Genomic DNA, 19,245 nt, shown 5'->3' with positions numbered 1-19,245 from the left:
TTTTTTTAAAGCATCCTTAATGTGTTTCCCTAACAAAACAGTCTAAAGCCCTTGTCAGATTCACTGAGAGACAGCTCTTCAGCATCTGCAGAACTGCAGTCTGATGTGGGCTTCTCTGTGAAGATAAGACACCACTGCATGAGGGTAACGTGGGCTCACACCCTGCCAAAAGACACCACACCAGAGATAACACCCACACCTGGCGCGACACTCTGACACCATTTTCCACTCTCATTCATGGAGGAAGAACAAAGTCTGCCACTCGAAAGGAGTCTCTGAACACAGTTCAGGTGAGGGTAAGAGTAATGAGTCTTACTACTAAGAGGGAAAGGCAGCTTTAAGGCCGATTAGATGGGCCATAAGCCCAGGTGAATGAGCGTTCCGGCGGGGTAATTAGTCGGGTCTTAAGCCCAGGTAAGAGAGACTTTGCGGGGACAGACCTTTCCGGTCCTTGAATGGGAGTCAGTCGGAGTAGGCTAATTATTAAGCCTTAAATCCAGGTAGATGAACGCTTGGTAATTGGACTACAGTTAAATATACATGCCGCACAGGTGTTCAGGTGAAAACAGTGTTTCAGTGTTAATTAGTCTCGTCTTTTGCACAGGTAAGGTAAGGAGTTCAGGTGATTCAGGTGATTTGTGGTTGTAAGCTGTGAGGTAGATGCACTTCTCCAGGAAAAGTTTAACACTCAAATCAATCTGCTTCAGATAAACGGAGCATCGTGTACTCATTTCCTTGATGTGCTTCAAAGAGCGGCTGGCAGTAGAGACACTAATGGGTACTTTTTAAAGATTAAATAAATTAAGTGTCTTAAACAAATTAATTTGGCGCAAGCTTCGCCTGAGCAGATGGCTAAAAAAGGATTTGCGTACGGAGCTGGGGACCCCCTGTTGTTCCAAGGAGCCCAGTTATCGGAGAGGACAGGCTGTGAATGGCAGAGGAACAGTATAGTGTTTCATTGGAGGGAAGAATCTTCCCCGCAGCATAATCCTGGATGATGGGATTATGTGTACATCAAATGACGATGCAACCCCAACACCAGACCATCAAACCTCCTCCCTCAAATCTATAATTTTACTATCTTTACACAAACTGCATTTAAACAAGCAATTAAAACTATGCTTAAACAAGAGTAGCTACTGCAAGGTTCAGTAAGACCACAGTGTCCTAGTTTAGTAGCCATGCCTTTCTATTCCGTTTCATCTACTATTTATGATGATTTTCACCTTGGTAATTTTCTGGCTCTAGTATAAACTGAATTTACTGATCAGGTTCCCCATACATCAGATGAAAGTTTCTTTCACTGAATCTAAGACCATGTTCCCTAACTATACTCCCTTGTGGACTCAATGACTAGTGAAAACGCAACTCCTGATTCATATGCTAAGAACACATCACAGACATAATTACTGAAGTCTAACTTAATGGGAACAGTCAGAAATGTGTTAAGCAGTCTCCTCCCTCTTTAGTGTGTGGTGGGTCCCTGGAGAAACAAATATATATATATATATATATATATATATATATATAAAACGTCCTGCATGATGAATTGCACTAATGAAATTACTTCCTTTAATAAAATGAGTTGTAGAGACACAGCTAGATGAATATGGTCAGTCAGGCTTTATATTATTTTATGTCAGCCATCTATAATAAAGAATGAATCTACACATCACATATCATCATATGAAGGTCTGTGTGCTAATCTTCAACGAATAAAACTCAATGTGTACACACACACACACACACACAAGCACACACACACATATATAGTGTAATTAAATGAGGAATGGGTTGTGTGTGTCTCTTTTATGACATATTCTCCTTTGTCCCTGTCCCACTTCCCTGGGGGTGGCCAGAGGGGCCTGTCGAAAAGATTACTGTTGGGAGGGGAAAACACCAGAGCCTGGATCTCTCAGAAGTCATTACTCGCTGTTTCTTGTCACCACTCATTTGAGTGGCAAGCAAATATTTCTACAACGTACAAGAGAGTTAGAAGGTCGGGGGGAGGGGGGAGTAGGACAGAGGACAGATGCACAAAAGCCAATTAGCAGAATGGAAAACACACAGAGACAACGGGGAAGAGACAGAAAGTGAGAAAGGCCATGCAAGCATACAATATGTGGGAGAAATAGCATATTGTACGAGTTAAAAGACAGATAAATGAATTAATGAAAGACGGTTGGCAGGAAGGGAATTACATAGATAATCGACTAAAAAAGAAAATAAACAATAATAAAAAAAAATGCACCAAGAGAGATGGTAAGCAGTGCAGTGCGATGTAGGCAGCAGAATGTTATTATTTGTGCTGTTGCCATTCCGAGAGGGCAAAGAAAATCTATCCAACCCTGCAGGCCCTGCAGACGTCTCACTCAGTCTCTGAATCCCCCTCTCTAGGCTCCGGCGAATCCCCAGGATTTTCACCCACTGCAAGGCTGTCAACTTGTTGTTGTTCCCTGTCTGTTACATGTTCGACAACAACAAGCACCTCAGCCAGATTATGCAGGAAATTAGTAATTCAGTTGACAGGGCTTGTGTCTGCAGGCTAGCTTCCCCAATTGATAAGCCTCTCATACTGTCCTCCCCTCTCTGCACTAATGTACTTCAAATGCTTGAAGCACTGCAATGGCTGGAACTCCTCTGACCTTTCTTCATTACTGCTTCATTTTTACTACTGAAAAAATCTCTCAAGACACGCCAACGATAGCTAAAGCTGATTTGCAAAACAGGTACTCTGTGAGGCTGCAGATAAGGGAAGTCTGCACAAGATGTTTCATTTCTGGAGAGTCTCATTCAATTCAGAAAATACCGATTCTGATCAGATGGATTACAAACAGCTAAGTATGCGCAGCCCCAAACACATATGGCGGCGAGTGCAATGAAGTGTGACTAATCACATCTCTTCTCTAGTTAGGTCCATTATGTTATTACTTTCCGACCATTTTTCTCACTCATTTCATGAGCAATGCAGCCTATTACAAGCGATATGATATTTAAAAAATAGCTTGTAGCTTGTTGTTTATCAAGTAGGCACTGAGAGTGAATGTTCTGCTGGAAAGCGGCTACGAAAGTGATAAATTGCTAGAGCGCGGGATGTAATAGTCGTACAAAAAAAAGATAGCAGAGGGGGAGAGAACCGGGGGAGTCTCATCTCTCCCACAACTGACATGATTAATTTGAATATAAAAACATGATGTAAAAGTGTGATTAAAAGTCAATTACGGAGCGGGAGGCTAAGAGTCAATTAGTGGGGACGGCAGAGTGAGGAGAGAAGAATAGGCCGCGGAAATTGAGGGAGAGATCGGATGGAGGAGGGGAGAGATGGGATGAGGCAGTGGGAAACCATAGGGAGGGTTAGAAGATGGGGAAAGAGGATCACAAAAAAATGGGACAAGCACACACACACACACGTACACACGTACACACACACACACACACACACACACACAAAGAAAGAGAAGTAAAAAAAGACTTAAATCTCATTAGTAAAATACGGATGCTATTTCTGTCTGATTTTCAGTGGACTGGTACTTTTTTATGAGCAAATACCTCTGCTTCACTGACAGCAGGCATATTTTTTTGGGAACAAATACCTCCGCTTTGCTATCCATGTCTTTATCTGTGTATATATCTTGCTGTCAGGGGGTGGGGGGGAGGAGCAGGGTTCAGTCAGAATCTCTCACGTAAACTCCTCTGTTTTCATAATGTTGTTTCATCATACTGGAATAGCACAGAGTGCAATTTAAGTGCCACTGGCATTTGAAATTTCTATTTTATTGTTAGCTATTGTAGGAAATGATGCAATAGTGATTACAGTGCTTCACCTTCAACCATTTATAGAACATGCTGACAGATATGACTTTTTCACTGAAAGATGTATTGGTTAATATGCTAGTGGCGACTTCCTTAAAAACAAACCTCGGTAGGTTCTGTCATTGTGGGCAATAAAAAAGGAACCATTTATCTGACTGTTTTGATATTGCAGAAATAACCCTACAAAAAGAGTGCTTCACTAGTAAAGTATGATAAATGCCGATTACAAGGTTAGAGAGCTGATGATTAATCGTCCAAGTATTTTGCCTGAAGCCACTGAAAAATTTTGTGTGCACCATTCAAGAAATAAAATGTATAGTAGTCATGGAAATGCACCAATGGTGCAATGGTGGAGGGAAAACATGGGTAAAATCAACATGACTTATAATGACTCATTTAAAAACAGCCAATGTCCCTGTGAGTAAGAGGCTAATGAGGTTACTCACATGTAAACAGTGCCCATTCTATTCATTTAAATATCAGTCTAAGCTAAGCATATGCCTGAAGCACTGGCTTGTTATGGTCAGGCTGGAATTAAGGGACAATGGGCGACACAGCATTCATGTAGGAGAATATAATGCACACGGTGGTGATAATGCCACAATCCCAGGCTTGTGGTGTACCTTGGCATGGTATGGCTATATTAACATCTACACAGCCACTGGAGCATTTGGGGTATTATCAATGAACAAACGTAAACATGTTTATGAGATAGTAAAGTAATATTTCTTGCTGATACTGATACCACTTTACCAGCAAGAGCCTTTTGTTAAGTCATGATGTGTGATGGAATAAAAGCAGTGCCAGGTGCTTCCAGTTGACAACAGCATTTTTTGGAAAGTCCATTCCTTTCTTCAAAATAAATTGTGCAAAATCTGTCACAGTTTTCATATTGAAAAGTTGTGGATTCTAGTGAGGATCTTCCAACCTTTCAAAATGATTGCAAAAAGAATGTGTGCTCTACATACCTACAAATACAAAATGAGCATATATTTTTCATAAAACAGTTTCATCTTTCAATAGTTTCACTTGATCAGTTTCAACATACTATATTGTCTATGTTGTTTTTGCAACTAATTATGGGTTGATGTGTTTTGCAGATTATCACATTCTGTTTTTATTTCGTTTTTGAAATGGGGTTGTGTATTCCCTCTAACTGACATGAGAAGTGCACCACTCCCCGAGAAGTGCAATAGAAATATTTAAATACTCTTGGAGTCATGTCTTATATTCAACATTTCATGACCTGGCAGATACAGTTTCATAAGTTGACCCAAATAAAAGTAAGTAAACGACAGAATACCTTAATTCCAAACAAGAACCAACAAACTTCTATATTGCGTCTAATATTTCCTCTTGCTGCAGGAAGTTAGGCCAGAATCAGGCCATTAATTGCATGATTAAGCAGTGCCCAAAGGGCTCTCTCACTGGTTTAGGCAGCACTGCATGTTCAAACTCCCATGGTTCACTTACCTTAAGAAAGCCTGTGGCCTGAGGAGTGAAAACATGTATTAGCAGTGTTCAGCTATTATACTTGCATGCTGTGAAGGTGTTCACAAGAGATTTCCTGTGTGTGTGTGTGTGTGTGTGTGTGCGTGTGTGTGCGTGTGTGTGCGTGTGTGTGTTTTTGTGTGTGTATTTTTGTGTGTGTGTGTGTGTGTGTGTTTGTGTGTGTGTGTGTCAAACAGAGGCGTGGGCTTTGCCTGGTGTTACTGGTCCCCAAAGGCTCTGGTGAAACAGTCCCATTATGAGTCTCCCATGATCTGAGGCCAACAGGCCAGAAGCCATTGATCCAGCTTTACTTATTCATGCAGGTCTAATGAGAACCGAATATACTTTTGCAGTCCCAGGAGAGGGTGTGTGTGTACACAGTACAGTGAAGGGGCTGAGTGTGTATGTGTGTGTGTCTGTGTGTGTAAGAGAGCATATGTAAGTGCCTGGGAGTGTGTTGATGAGAGAGCATGTTTTTTTGTCAATAGAGAGAAGCCTGACTTTCATGTGTCAAAAATCTCTCTCTCTCTCATCTTTGTGCGTGTGTGTGGGTGTGTGTGTGTGTGTCATCTGTGGTGACAAGAGATGGGAAAACCCAGAGAATAGTTGTCCACACACACACACACACACCATTGCTGTGTGTTATTAGCATCTCACAGGACAACCCGAGTGGGCGGCAGAGCTCTGAATGGAGTCCAGGCGACCTCAATGTATGCGTTTCCCACTAACAATCCACTAGCACTTCAGAGGTGAAAAGATGAAGGGAAATATGTTCTTATTACCATTTATAAAAAGCATCCCATCCCCAACAACTCTGATATTAAACAATTGTCTATTTTTGCGTTTCCCACTTCAAAAGATGTCAAATAGACTGGCCTTTGAAAAGGCACTGACTAAACCCAAAAATATACATGTTAGGCAATGGCATTTACACGTCTAAAAATATGCTCTCAATTTCCTTATTGCTCAGGAATCTGCAGAGCTGCCCAGAGAGCCAAGTAAACAGAAGGCAGGCTGATGTGATGGTTGTCTGAAATAGCAGAAAGATTGGCCGAGTGTTGACTTTGACATTTTTTCCCACAATTCCACTGGAAACGAGGGGGGCTGTGGGGGCGGGGGAACTGGGGTGACCAAAGAAATCGAGGCGATGACGCTTATCTGCAAATGGCCGGACAGGAGATTAATTGGGGTCAGCTCGTCCATGCACGCGAGTTTGTGTGTATATGCATAAGTGTGTGTGTATGTGTGTGTGTGTGTGTGTGTGTGTGTGTGCTTTTAGTGGCAGAAATTTGACCATTTTGACAAAATCCTGATAATTTATTTATTTATTTTCCTAAACAGTGTGCTGTCTGGAGTCTGACCTCAGCCGCTTTTCGTGCAGGGTTGAGGCTGGCTCCAGGCAGGCATTTCAACGGCTCTCCCAGGCTTGGCGCCCAGTGGAGTGTTGGGAGACCTTCTGTGTGTGTGCGTGTGTGTGTGTGTGTGTGAGAGAGAGAGAGAGGGGTGTCGGCTTCTGTGCTGCTCAGCTGTAGCCCCAGCTGCAGTTCCGCTCTGGAAGTGAAAACTTGCCCATATTTAGACACACTGGGTGATCTGCTGAAGAATGTATGGGCTAGTGGCTGGTTGGGGGGGGGAGGTACTTGCTTGGGTGCATGTTTGCATTATTGTGTGTACACCCACACTGCATAAGTTGCATTCATCAGTCTATGTCGAAAGAAAACAGACAAAGCAACAGTAACAAAAAAACAGGTATATGTGGTGCTCTACAAAGTAGAGCTGGAACACAGTCAAAACAGATGGATTTTCAATAGACAACGGACTGACAATAGCTGGACCTTTGCAGAAAATTGCTTGGCAAAATGCACATATAGAGCCGGTCAGATTTGATATTCACTTATTTTCATACAAATGAGTTCCACCTGACAATGGCCAGCATCATGGCTTGCTATTTTCAGTGTGAAATCAGCATGAATAAATTTGACTCGTCATCTATTCAAATGTGCCTTTCAAACCATGTGTTCCTGACCTGGTTTAGCAGGGTAATGTCCTGAGACGCTTTTGGTGACAAATAACAAGAGGCACATTGTAGACCACCCTTCCTGTGTTTCTCTAGGGGATGTTTCACACAAACAGGTTAAGTAACAATTCAAATGGAAAACTGGGCCCTATTCTGTTAATGAACAAGGATCAAAACCACACACAATCAGTGGACTGTGTTTGTTGGCTGACAACAGCTGAGAACCCGTTCTGCACGACGGAGAACAGCATGTACAGCGGTTAGCTGGCGAACGAGACTTGGTCAGGCAGCTTTGTGAAACGGCCAATTGCTTTACCAGGAGAGATAAAAAAAAAAAAACAAGAATGGAAACAAATAACATAGTCCTCCTGGGGAAGTAGCCATGTTTGTGGCTTTCTGAGATGAGAGCTATAATGTAATTAGAATAAAAGGCACAACAAGTACATTGTGTTTGTGAGTCAGCAGGGGAGAGTCTACGGACTGGCGGGTATTTCTATGTCGGTGTCCATCTGTGTGTCTGTGTGTGTGTCTGTGTGTGTGTCTGTGTGTGTGTCTGTATGCGTGTGTGTGTCTGTGTGTTTGTAAATGGACATGTGATTATATTTAAATGCATACACACAGTTTGAGACATCAGGTGTGTGTGTGTGTGTGTGTGTCTGTTTGTAAATGGTTGTGTGATTATATCTAGATGCATACACGCAGCCTGAAACGTCAGTGTTTGTGCTCTCAGTGTTAAGCTTTTTAAGCACACGTTCCGTCACCTAAGCGGTATGTTTACAGCAAAGTCACTCATCTTCCTTCAGTGACCCTTTCATCGGCAGCCCTGTCAGGTATTGGTGTCACTCCGTAATTAACACCGGCTTTGCGTGCATGGCAGAAAGAAAGACAGAGAGGGAGCGACTCCTTCTCTGTTGCAGGAGGTGACGCAACTGCATCAACAAACAAGAGAGGAGGCGACGCCGAGGAAAAACAGCAGCACCACAATAGCAGGCGTGTTCCCGGAATGATGGAGTGATAACAGGTGGAACACCTAGTTGTCACCTGTCAACTAAGGTGAGGCTTGGTGACAGGGCCGACCGCTCAGATGAAACATCACTAGATGGGAAGGCACTGAACAGGAAACAGGGAGACGACGCAGAGCTGGGAAGAAGAAGACAAAAGGCCTCCATTGCAAAATGAGCAGGTATGGAGAGTGCTTTCTCGGAAGACATGAAAAATGGAGGAAAGGGTTTCGAGTCACAGTGATGCTACACAATATAGCGCAAAGAAATTGAATTGTTGCTCTTCTCGGGGGCTGCTGGTTTTCAGCCTACCGAATGACTCATAACTGTGTCTATGAGTTAAATAAATGCACAGACCAAAATACTGCAGGGGACTTAAGTGCTATGCAGTACGCACATTAGACAAAAAACATTTGATTTATTGAGAAAAACCAACGGGTATCAAGTGCTTTGGTTTGTTTTTCGACTCGTTCTCAATCAGCTCAGCCTAGAGAGAACCATCAGTGCAGTACAGTTCAAACCAGCACTCGATTCGGCAGTGAGAGCAGTGATTTCATAAGCATCTTCACTTGTGCGCCCAAAAAGACACGAGGAGAGGAAGAGGAGAGAAAATACTCCACGGAGCCCTGGGGGTCCACTTTGGGTAATTAATGACATTTTAGGAGGAGGTGAGGGGGTGCGTTAAGCTTCCTTCCATTAGACAAATGAGATGGCCTAAGCTTTCACATGGTGTGGGGTCGGTTGAGGCAGTAGGTGGGATTGGGGGAGGGGGGTAATGGCCTCTCAATGTCTAATTGCTCTTTTGTTTTCATTTGCTCTCCTGATTGTTTTTTTTCCTTTTTTTTTCTTTTTAAATGAACAGGCAACCTTCTGCTAGCTCACAAATAGGTCTACTCCATTAAACAAACTCAAACGAGTGTCTACCTTGACAGAGCCGAGATGAAGGAAAGAACTGGTTTGGCGAGAGGACTCAAGTTGGTGGGCTGATGCTGTCAAGTGACGGCATGTCAGAAGTAATTCACCAGTGGCAGTCATTAAAGGACCCCCCACACAGACACACACACACACACACATCCCATCCCCCAAACCCTCCCAACCCTCTTTATCCCACATACAGGAGGAGGCTCCCGTAGAGTTGAGAAGAAGATCACAAATTTTCTCATACTTGAAGCCCAGATAAAGAACGAACTTTGAATACGGTTCAAGCTCCATCCTCTTCCATCCTCCTCTGAGAGAAAAACTATTTCACAGTACAGACAAAAAAAGACCACCATTATGCGTCCACTGACAGATTTCATTAGTGAAGACCAATTTAATAACAATATGTGAGCAACACATTTTAGTTAATTATCTAAAAAACATTTGAGTGATGAGAGGCAAGAGTTTCACATGGTAACACATAATAATGGGTGGCTTTTGTGCAAGTCCTCAGACAACTTCCATAACAAAAATCTCTGTAATTAACTTTAAAAACGTTAGAAGAAAAAATTGAAAATAGATGAAAGATCAGATATTTTACCTGCCTTTCCAAACTCAGAGGGGTCTGTGATCTTACAGGAATAACAAAAAATGGTTTAAAGTACAGCTTTCAGCTCCCTATGACGCTGACTTGCTTTGAACTACCACTACTATTAGCAAATCTTAACACATTCCACACACATACACACACAAACACTCACACACAGACCTCAGCAATGGCAAAAAACAATCTGATGCAACACCGAAAGCCTGACACCCACAAACACCGCATTCACAACTTCAATTTTGGCAAGGTGTCAGTGTGTGTCATCCAATCCCACTAACAGCTTTGTATGAATCCACATCACCTGGTTCTGCTGATTTTAATTATCAGAATGAACCTTGGCAGCGGATGTGCACCTGGCAACGGATGATACGGGTGACAGGAGTCGCCAATATGTGGAACTGGAACTTATTTAATGCCAAGGTTCCGTTCAGTGCTTAAGTCATTATGGAAACAGTTTTGCGGTCCTGACCGCAACCAAAGTCATTGAGTGGGTAGTGGTGGATGCTGACCACATTAGGGGTCCATCTACAATCTGCTACTACATAAACAATCTAAGAGTTATTTGTTTGCAGAAGTTATTTCAGAGAATTGTTTTATGTCTATGACAATAAAGTAAAAAGTAAAAAGTAAAGCTAGTTTCTAAAAATCTTGTGTCTATTTTGCAGGAAATAATCTCAAAACCAAGAACTTCAAAAGGCAAAAGTACCTTGCTTTTCCATCAAAGCAGGTAACCCAGCAAAAGACTGCTCTCTGGATTTTTTAGCACAGCCTAACTACAAAGCACATGTTCTGGAAGCTGGCAGGACTTAAAGGCCGGCATGACACGCCAAAAAGAGAGGAATGGTGCAGAATCTGCTGCAACAGAATACAGACCATAGGAATTACAGCCCCTATATCACTAGTCATGGCCTAAGGATGCCTAAGCACACAGGATAGCATTAATGGAGAGGCTAATGTGAGGAGGTAAAAACCCTTTTACGGATGGGGGGGGGGGTATTTTCATGGCATTTCTCTTACTCTCTCAGACTCAGGAAGTGAGCAGGTGTTACCCTGGCCTGCCATTTGAGTCATTATGATCCATTCACAACAACACTTTGCAGGGTAGGGAGTTGCACATGTTCTCTGAGGTTGACTTGAGGGGAGCGGAATGCACATGGTTTGGAACAAATGGCTCAGAAATCGATGCAGCGTAAAAGGATCCTTAAATGCACCCTTTATCGTATTCAGCTTCATTCTAATGGCCTCCTTGTTATATCTAATTAAGGACTCTCATACACAGTCTACTGCTCTATTTAAATTGACTTTTCATGTACTCCTTTTTCAGACTCAACTCGCACAGACTCGCACGGTCTTCATCATTATATTGTCATGGTCTGATGTCTCAAAACTATACTTACTCCATTAGTCAACTATTAATTCAACCGGTGCACTGGTCACTTGGTATAACATTGCAGTCCATCTTTACTTAATGACTGAATAATATAACCAGCAACTGACAACAGTCCGGCACTTTAGAATTCCCATACGCAGTGCTAGAATACAAATACACATAAAATGTGCAGCATGACGAGCTCTGTTATTATCTCTCTTAATGTTGCCCATGACCTTTCAAATTAAAGGAAATACCTTCACATGGACGTTCTCCATCTGGCTACAGGAGGGAGGTTTACCATGCTGAATGGGGGGTTGATCAAATCCTGTCTAATCCACAGACAGTTGAAAGATACCCCTCCTCCCTCCCTCCCTCCCCGATACCCCTCCTCCCCATCCCCACCCACCCGTGCGCACCGAGGGCTCCTTCCTTCACCCGAAACCCATCCAGACCTGTCGGATTAAGTCCTCCCTGCATTTGAACCACATGGGCTTAAGAGCATCGTGGACACCAGTGCATAGCCTACATCCCATTACCCTCCCTGGCCAGATTTGAGGCCAGGGATCAAATTGAGCATATGGTTTCTCGGGACATGCCCAGGCTACTGAGATGACATTGATGCACCTCCAACAAACAACCTCTCCGCTGTGTACATGACATGTGCACTGGAGCATGCATCGACTGCAGTAAGGTTTCATAATGTCAAATAAAAAAGGGCTCGGGATTACCTATGAATAATGCACTAGCATGAAGAAGACAAAGCTGGTACCTTGGAGCCGTGAAATGTTATCTAAGGAGAAATAGGCAAGCTAAAAAAGAGTCAGTTGACAAGTGTCAGTTGACAGGAATTGGCTAGCAGTGACAACAGGGACCTTCCGATAAAGCCTCCTGCATTTTCTGTCACATTCACCTTTCACCTCTAGATTCATGAGAAATGTCTGTGCCAATTAACAACTGACCAAACAACAGGGCTAACCAATGCACCCCGTAACCTCTATGTGTGACACTGTGCATCTGATTGGTCCAGTTGGTAAAGCAAGGGCCCAAATCTCCTAACCGTTAAAAAGATCTTTGGGGTCATGTGAGTCCCACACAACAATCCTGCCATGTCCCCATTTACACCCCTCTATCCCACTCCCAAGGCCTGGCAATACAAAACACCAACCAGATTTAAATAAAAATATACCCCAACAGACCTTGTATGAACCCAAACAGTAGAAAGCACAATTAAGTGTAGACTATACTATTTTCATCACCGGAGGAATTGAATAACAAGCAGCAGCCTCCCTTCAGTCGAGCTGATTAAGAACGAAACACAAGCTAAAACAATTCCCTGGTCCTCAGATTCCATGTCCGTCTGCTAGTAGCAACAGTCTACCTCAGCAATTGTATGCAAAATCTGCATCTACTAAACACACAGGCAGGCCACCTCAAATTCTTTGAAATGAGATTAGAGCTGGAACACGTTCCAGGAAACGTTTAAACAAAAAGAAAGAAAGGTTCACCTTCATCGAGCAGCCACATTTTTCACCATTTTAGAGATTTCCATCTTCACGGGATGTTTAATTTAATACTTTTTTACAGTTTGGTGACCCCAGTGTAGACATACCTTCTGTAGTCAATCTGCGTGTGCAATGGAGCAATTAAATAAATAGCGGGGCTTTTGGGGTGGCAATGGAGCGGAAGGGCTGCACAATAAGGCAAATTGGAGGCTCTGCAAAGCTTTTCACAAAAAGGAGCACTTTCTGAAATGAACTGTTTGCTTTTTGAAAGCCTCTCTCTCTCTCTCTCTCTCTCTCTCTCTCTCTAGCTGAGAGTTTGCGCCAGTTCTACAATAGAACAGCAGAGATCACTAAGCACACTGTACCTACGTGCCGACCCGCCGCAATGTGATTGAAGAAATAAATCAAACCTGTCATTGAGATAGATTCATCTCTCTCTCTCTCTCTCTCTAGGCAATGCCAAAGGAGCCACAGTGCTCGGTAACTTAAACTCAATTTCTGTGAACAGACCTGCCAGCATCGTCTTGCATCGAAACCAACCCCATTGAGGCTCATACAGAGGGGGCCTATTTTAAATGATTCAATATTTCAAGGGTTGATACAGTTTTCCTCTAACACAATCTGTCAGCTGAGTTGGCGTAAAAGAGTAGGTCCGGTAAAAGCTGACCTCACGTGTAGACAGCACAAATGTTTTAAAATAAACATGAGCCTTGAATAATTAACTGTTTCGTGTGATGCAACAAGTTATTCTTAGTTTGAAAAGTCCAAAGAGGTTTTCAGGCAGGTTTGCTATGCTCTTTACTCTTAACGAAACATCAACCCGCTTTCTCAACAGTGCTTCTCGTCACCATTTTCGTTTCTTTTCAAAGTTCCTGCATGGGTGTTTGAGTTAAGGGTGTGTGTGTGTGTGTGTGTGTGTGTGTGTGTGTGTGTGTGTGTGTGTGTGTGTGTGTGTGTGTGTGTGTGTGTGTGTGTGATTGTAGAGGTGACCATGTGGTTCTCCTGAGAGAAGTACTTAACTGCACTGAAATAACAATCGCCCTAGATAAGAACAAGAGCCTGAGCATACAGACATTCACACACACACACACACACACACACACACACACACAAGAAAAGAAACGATTAGAAACTTTCCGCCGTCGGTGATAAAGAGAGACGGGGTCACAGCACAAACAAAAACGTTCGCACTAGTGTGTGGACCGTGGTGGCGTGTTCTTCTTTATGCGTCCGGATTACAAAAAGCGGATAATGTACGTAGGCCTATGAAACAACCTGTCGTTACAAATGTATGTCTTTTTTTTCTGCAGTGTAACTTAAAGAGTTGTCACCATAATCTCTAACCTTATATGACACCCTGCTGACTCCTTGGCAATCCCAGCTTTTGGTCTATGGACCGCCTGCCCCTTCCATAAAACCTCTCTGCTTTGAACATCTCTGGTTTAGATGCTTCATGTGCATATGTTGCATCTTGGATGTCCTTACCTTAGCCTGTCAACGCTGCGAAAGCCACGAGCGGGGTGATCTTGAGCTCTTTATCCTCGCCGAAATGCAGGTCTATGGGCATTAAACTTCGTGACAATGTCTGTGGAAAAAGTGGCATAGAACAGGAAAGAATTACAATATGTTCAGTTGTAGCACTACAGGGAAACAAAATGGATCGAAAAATTGATTCAGATAAAACTGCTTGCCAGAGAGCTAGGGTGCTTTGCAGTCGACCTGGTAGCTTGATTTTCTTGTCAGAAAAAAAGAAAGAACAGCTTTAGCTAATGAGGTATTTGCTTGCTTGTTTCCCTACGTCCAACAGTTGCCAGCATTTCATTCAATTAAGGTCAAATGTTCACCATTAGCGTAAATCCAACTTACTTCTCCACTGAATAGCCCTTTTAGTAAGGAGGTCAGTAGGTCAATTCACTGACCCCTTTTAACGGTCACAACCGTTTCTTGAGGGGTAGGTTTTTATTTTGTTTAAAAACTTAAGAAAAGAGTTCAGTTCAAATAACCTGTGCAATCCCCTCTCTCCATGTTAACATCAGGGGCCCAACAAAATGTAGAGTTCACACCATATGGAGTTCAAAGCGGGCAGCACAGCCTTGTTTGAAGTTTCCAGAAGGTGTTTCACTGGGCCAAGCAGTTAGCCCCTCGCGTTGCAGGGAGGCAGGCTGCCTGCCTATGACTACTTCCTGATTACGTTTCTAGGGGGACTTTGATGCAGCTGTTCTGGGGAGAGGTGTGGGAGGTGGGTGGGTAGGTGGGGGAAGGGAAAAAAGAGGAGAGGAGTTCTCACACAAACCCACACACACACACACACACTGCTGGACAAACTCAGCATCTGAGTCAGAGGAAATGACTCCTTCAGGCCTGCCTCTGTTGAAGACAGCGGCCCCTGGAACAGAACAGTGAGGGATCAACCCCATGAGCTCTGACAGGGAGGCAGCTCAGGCCATGGGAAACGGCAGAACAGTAAATGTAGAAGAAACAGAAAAAAATATGCCTCAAACCCCTTAATGTGGACTGAAAATATCAAATGTGTGGGTTTGTGAGTTGTTGCCAAATGAAGATCACAAGAAGAGAGGCAACAAGGTCTGTGAGCAACTCTGCATCATGAAGGATGAGAGGCAGCATGTCTACATCAGTCTCCATTAAACCCTAACCTTAAAGAAATAAATCATGGTTCACAAGTGTGGTAGACACTATCAGCACATATCTAAACAGAAAAAAAAACAAATAGCCTAATCAATCATTGAGTTTATTCTGTTAGACGCTGCTTTCTTCTACACTGCCTGTGGGAATATTTACACGGCTGTTCTCATTGTGTCGCCTACTTTTAGAGTGAAATGATGTTCAGCTTCTTTGTCTCCCACTCTCATTGTTAAAGCATGCTGGGAGAATTCTGTGTCAATACAAATAATGTCTAGCCATTAGCAGAACACAACATCATTTAATTATATGTCTTAGGTACAGATGTGTCTAACTGTTTCTTGTATTCATTTACCTTGCTATACTGGATGGATGAAAAAGGAGCTGGGAAACAAATAGAAACCTAGTCCATATGGCTCAGTAGGTTTAAAAGGCATCAAAGCCATTAAATCTTCCTCTTAATAGGCAGCCATTTTAGTTGGACTTTTTACCATTGACTTCATCATAAATGGCAATTAAGGGTTAAATAAGGTCAAACACACTGGAATATATTGCTTGTGACAGAATGAGATCAATTTGAGTGGTTTCCCATATTAGGACAGGGATATAAAAAAAATGGCATCTTAATCCCAGATATCAATCCTCTCAGTTTAAAGTGTAAACAACAAATATTCTTCTTCCAAACTACTCTACTTCTTTGAGGCTCTTATTCAAAGGTTTTTCGTTGACACTGCATCAGCACACTAAGGAAGATAAGGAGAAAACTCATTGCTTCCAGCAATTTAAAGGTTACATAGGATTAATTGCTGTGTGCCTCTTTCAATCTTTGTTTCACATCTATTTCTATAGCTGTTCTCTGTGGTACAAAGAGCGTATTTTTTCTGTAAGGGTACACGTATTGCATGCATCCAATTTGAGCTCTGCACTGCTTGACTCAGTGGTCAATCCCGTCCATGTGCTAATTAAGTGTTTTGATTTTAGTGCCCTGGCTATCATTTCCCTTTGAGTCTGTCTTCAGAAGTTCCTCAACCAAGAAGCATTCTCGTTTTCAAAAGCTTCATAATTTTTTGCCTCACTGGATTTAGAAAAGAAGGGTATCTGTTTGAGCAGGATGGAGCAGCACCCTGCTGCCTGTAGAAGCAGTCTTACATGTCAAACCTGAGAAAGGTTTCTTTAAATATACAGAAATTTCCGCAAAGCAGAAAATATCTTTCTGTAAATATATAGCAGCCTAGAGTCCATTGGGAGGCAATGTGCTGGATTTTGGTCTGTCCTGCTTTCAAGATGTGGTATTTAACATCTGTGATTTTCACCTAAGGTGCATGTCTAGGGTGAGCAGGTTAACAACCCTCACAATGGAACCATCCTAGCCTTTCTCTTGGGATCTGGTCTGATGGGTTATAAAAGACTACAGGATTGTGGCTCTGTTTCCACGACAGAGTCTTTTCCTGCTTCCTCCTGGTGAAAGCCCATATCTGTGCATCGGAGAACAGTGAGGGGTCTCGTAATTCACAATTAGCCAAGCTTCTGGAATGTTCTGATTAAGCTTGCTGCTGGCTCGTAGGTGTGCTCACTCAGGGTCAGATCTGAGCAAAGCCAAATATGTGACTAATCTCTAACATCCAAATCACATTATTATTTACCACACACACACACACACACACACACACACACACACACACACACACACACACACACACACACACACACACACACAAAAGCAGACACGCACATTAACATTAGAACAGTGTATAGAACCATCCCCATTACAACCATGACAAAGCCACAAAAATGGGTCTGTGCCACAAAGGAATCATGACCAATTATGGAATTGGACCATGCATACCTTTCAAGTTATTCCTCCACTACAGATGCAAAAGGCTACTCATATCACACATTATTCCAATATTTTTCAAATGTGAACGATAATTGAGATTTCAACTGAGAAATGTCTGCTTTGTTTCGCAACTGAGGATAATGGCATGTGAACAAGAGAAGTGCAGTTCAGGTTCACGCTTGGATTTCACTTCATTGAGAAGGAAATCCTCATAAAAATCTATTCTGACTGGGAGACATCCTGTGTCTCATCCTCATTAAAGAAAATAAGACCTTCCAACTGGAACAATGGACAGCCAAGAAAACAAACCGTTGCTACTCTTGCATTACAATGAGATGCTGGAACTGGCTCCTGATTGCACTAATTTTATAGTAGTCTTTAGGCCTAATTCCCAGCACTGATCCAGTCTCCTGTTGCTTGATCCTGGATGATGACCGGCTAAGTCTGCCCACTTCGGACATGGACGATTAATCAACTACACATACCGAATGACCTGAGAACAAAGAAAGAGAGGGTGTCTGTGGGTGGCACCCTGATTCACCCGTAGTAAAAGCCAAAGAGGGTATCTTGTCCTCAGATAACCATAGACATCAGCAGGTGTTCCATTTAGCCTTGAGGCAGTCTGGAAACACAAAGTCTCTGTGCCGTCTGAGGTCCAGTTGAAAGGGAAAACACTCAACATTTTAAAGTGCATTTGTTGTCTATCAACACTTCTGCACATGAAAGTGGCATGGTTTATGTTTGCATCTCTGGCAGATGTTATTTTTCTTTGTAAGAAGCCCAGCACAAATGTAATCTTTCCTCTGTCCACATGTTGCAAAAACACGTTCAAGATCTTTGGTTGAGGTCCCTATCCTGGGGGCCTGTCCTGGGGATTTCATGATTATATATATAATACCATTGGCAGGGCTACAAAGTCCCTTTGGGGACTTGGCAAATCTGAACAGATAAGGAGAGAAAGAGAGAGAGAGAGAGAGAGAGAGAAAGAGAGAGAGAGAGTAAGAAAAGGAATGTGATTGAGAATGACTGAGGGAGAGAAAGACAATGAAAGCCACTGAAAGAGCAACGGAGAATCGATTTCTCCACGCTTGATCAAGGAACCATAGTCTGTTTCAGACTACAGTGCTTTTTTGGTACCATCCTTTCTCCTGGCCCTATCCAGCACGAGATAATGAACTATATATCCCCCCACTTTTCTGATCTTGTCCCAGCTCGGTGAGCCCACCATCTGACACAGGCGGGAGCCCTGGCCTGAGATTAAAGCTGCCTCTCTCTCCCTCTGCTGCCAAACTCACCTTGCTTTACCCCTGCCACCTAATGACCTTACCACAGCCAGGGAAAGCCCAAGTGCTCAGTTTATCTGGCTGTTCTAGCAAAGGGCATCAATTCATCAACTCTAGCTTCAACGGTAGACGGATTGCAATTGTGCTATGAGGATTGGTATGTAAAGGTCATCATCAGAGCAACAGTAAAGCAATGTTTTTTTTTTCTGAAAAGACACTGTTTACAACTGATTTGGGCCTAAGAGGAAAGACACAACAAATACTTAATAGTGTTCTTTCAGTCACTTCAATAAACTCCATATCACATAGTTTATACAATGTGGTTTAACACACATGGATTAATTATTCCCACTGTCTTTGTATTTCTGGTATGTGTCCATGTGTCCATGTCCATTAACCGTTATGATACCTGATTGGAACAGCAAGAGGCAATGACAAGCTCCCATATATTTAATGAGGGCAAGGAGACGCTATCAAAGATATCTTCAAATTGACACCTTAGGGAGGAAGACTTGTTTTTAACATTCCATCCAGGAACAAAATCCTCCCGATTCTTATTTTAGTGCCACCTCTGTGACCTCCTAAGATGGTCGGGGTCGGAGGAAAGTGACAGGCTGTTCATCTCACCTCAGTGCAGGAGGCACAGCTCAATCAAACCACACTGACACCGACTGAGCCCCAGAGGATATATCTCAGATACTGGCGACATTTAATACAGTTCAGCTTTACAAGCTGGAAGCGAGGGGAGAGGGGCACTCAGATGT

The 19,245-nt window shown here is 42.9% G+C and overlaps 1 protein-coding gene across 1 annotated transcript in view; it reads right to left on the bottom strand.

Moving 5' to 3' along the window:
• The window catches only part of LOC143140828 (semaphorin-6D-like), an 85,630-nt gene that overhangs the window by 60,509 nt on the left and 5,876 nt on the right, over window positions 1-19,245 (bottom strand). The window contains exon 2 of the mRNA XM_076301946.1: window positions 14,207-14,306. The gene's annotated coding sequence lies outside the window, so the exon portion shown is untranslated. The remainder of the gene's footprint in view (window positions 1-14,206; window positions 14,307-19,245) is intronic.

The sequence above is a fragment of the Alosa pseudoharengus genome, unplaced genomic scaffold (assembly GCF_046254945.1).
Source record: "Alosa pseudoharengus isolate Yale_2024_CS ecotype anadromous, Long Island Sound unplaced genomic scaffold, YU_APseudo_1.1 YU_APseudo_1.1_scf_23, whole genome shotgun sequence".
NCBI classification, from domain to species: Eukaryota; Metazoa; Chordata; class Actinopteri; order Clupeiformes; family Clupeidae; genus Alosa; species Alosa pseudoharengus.
Note: the sequence above shows the minus strand (reverse complement) of the source record. Positions and strands in the feature narration are given on the sequence as shown.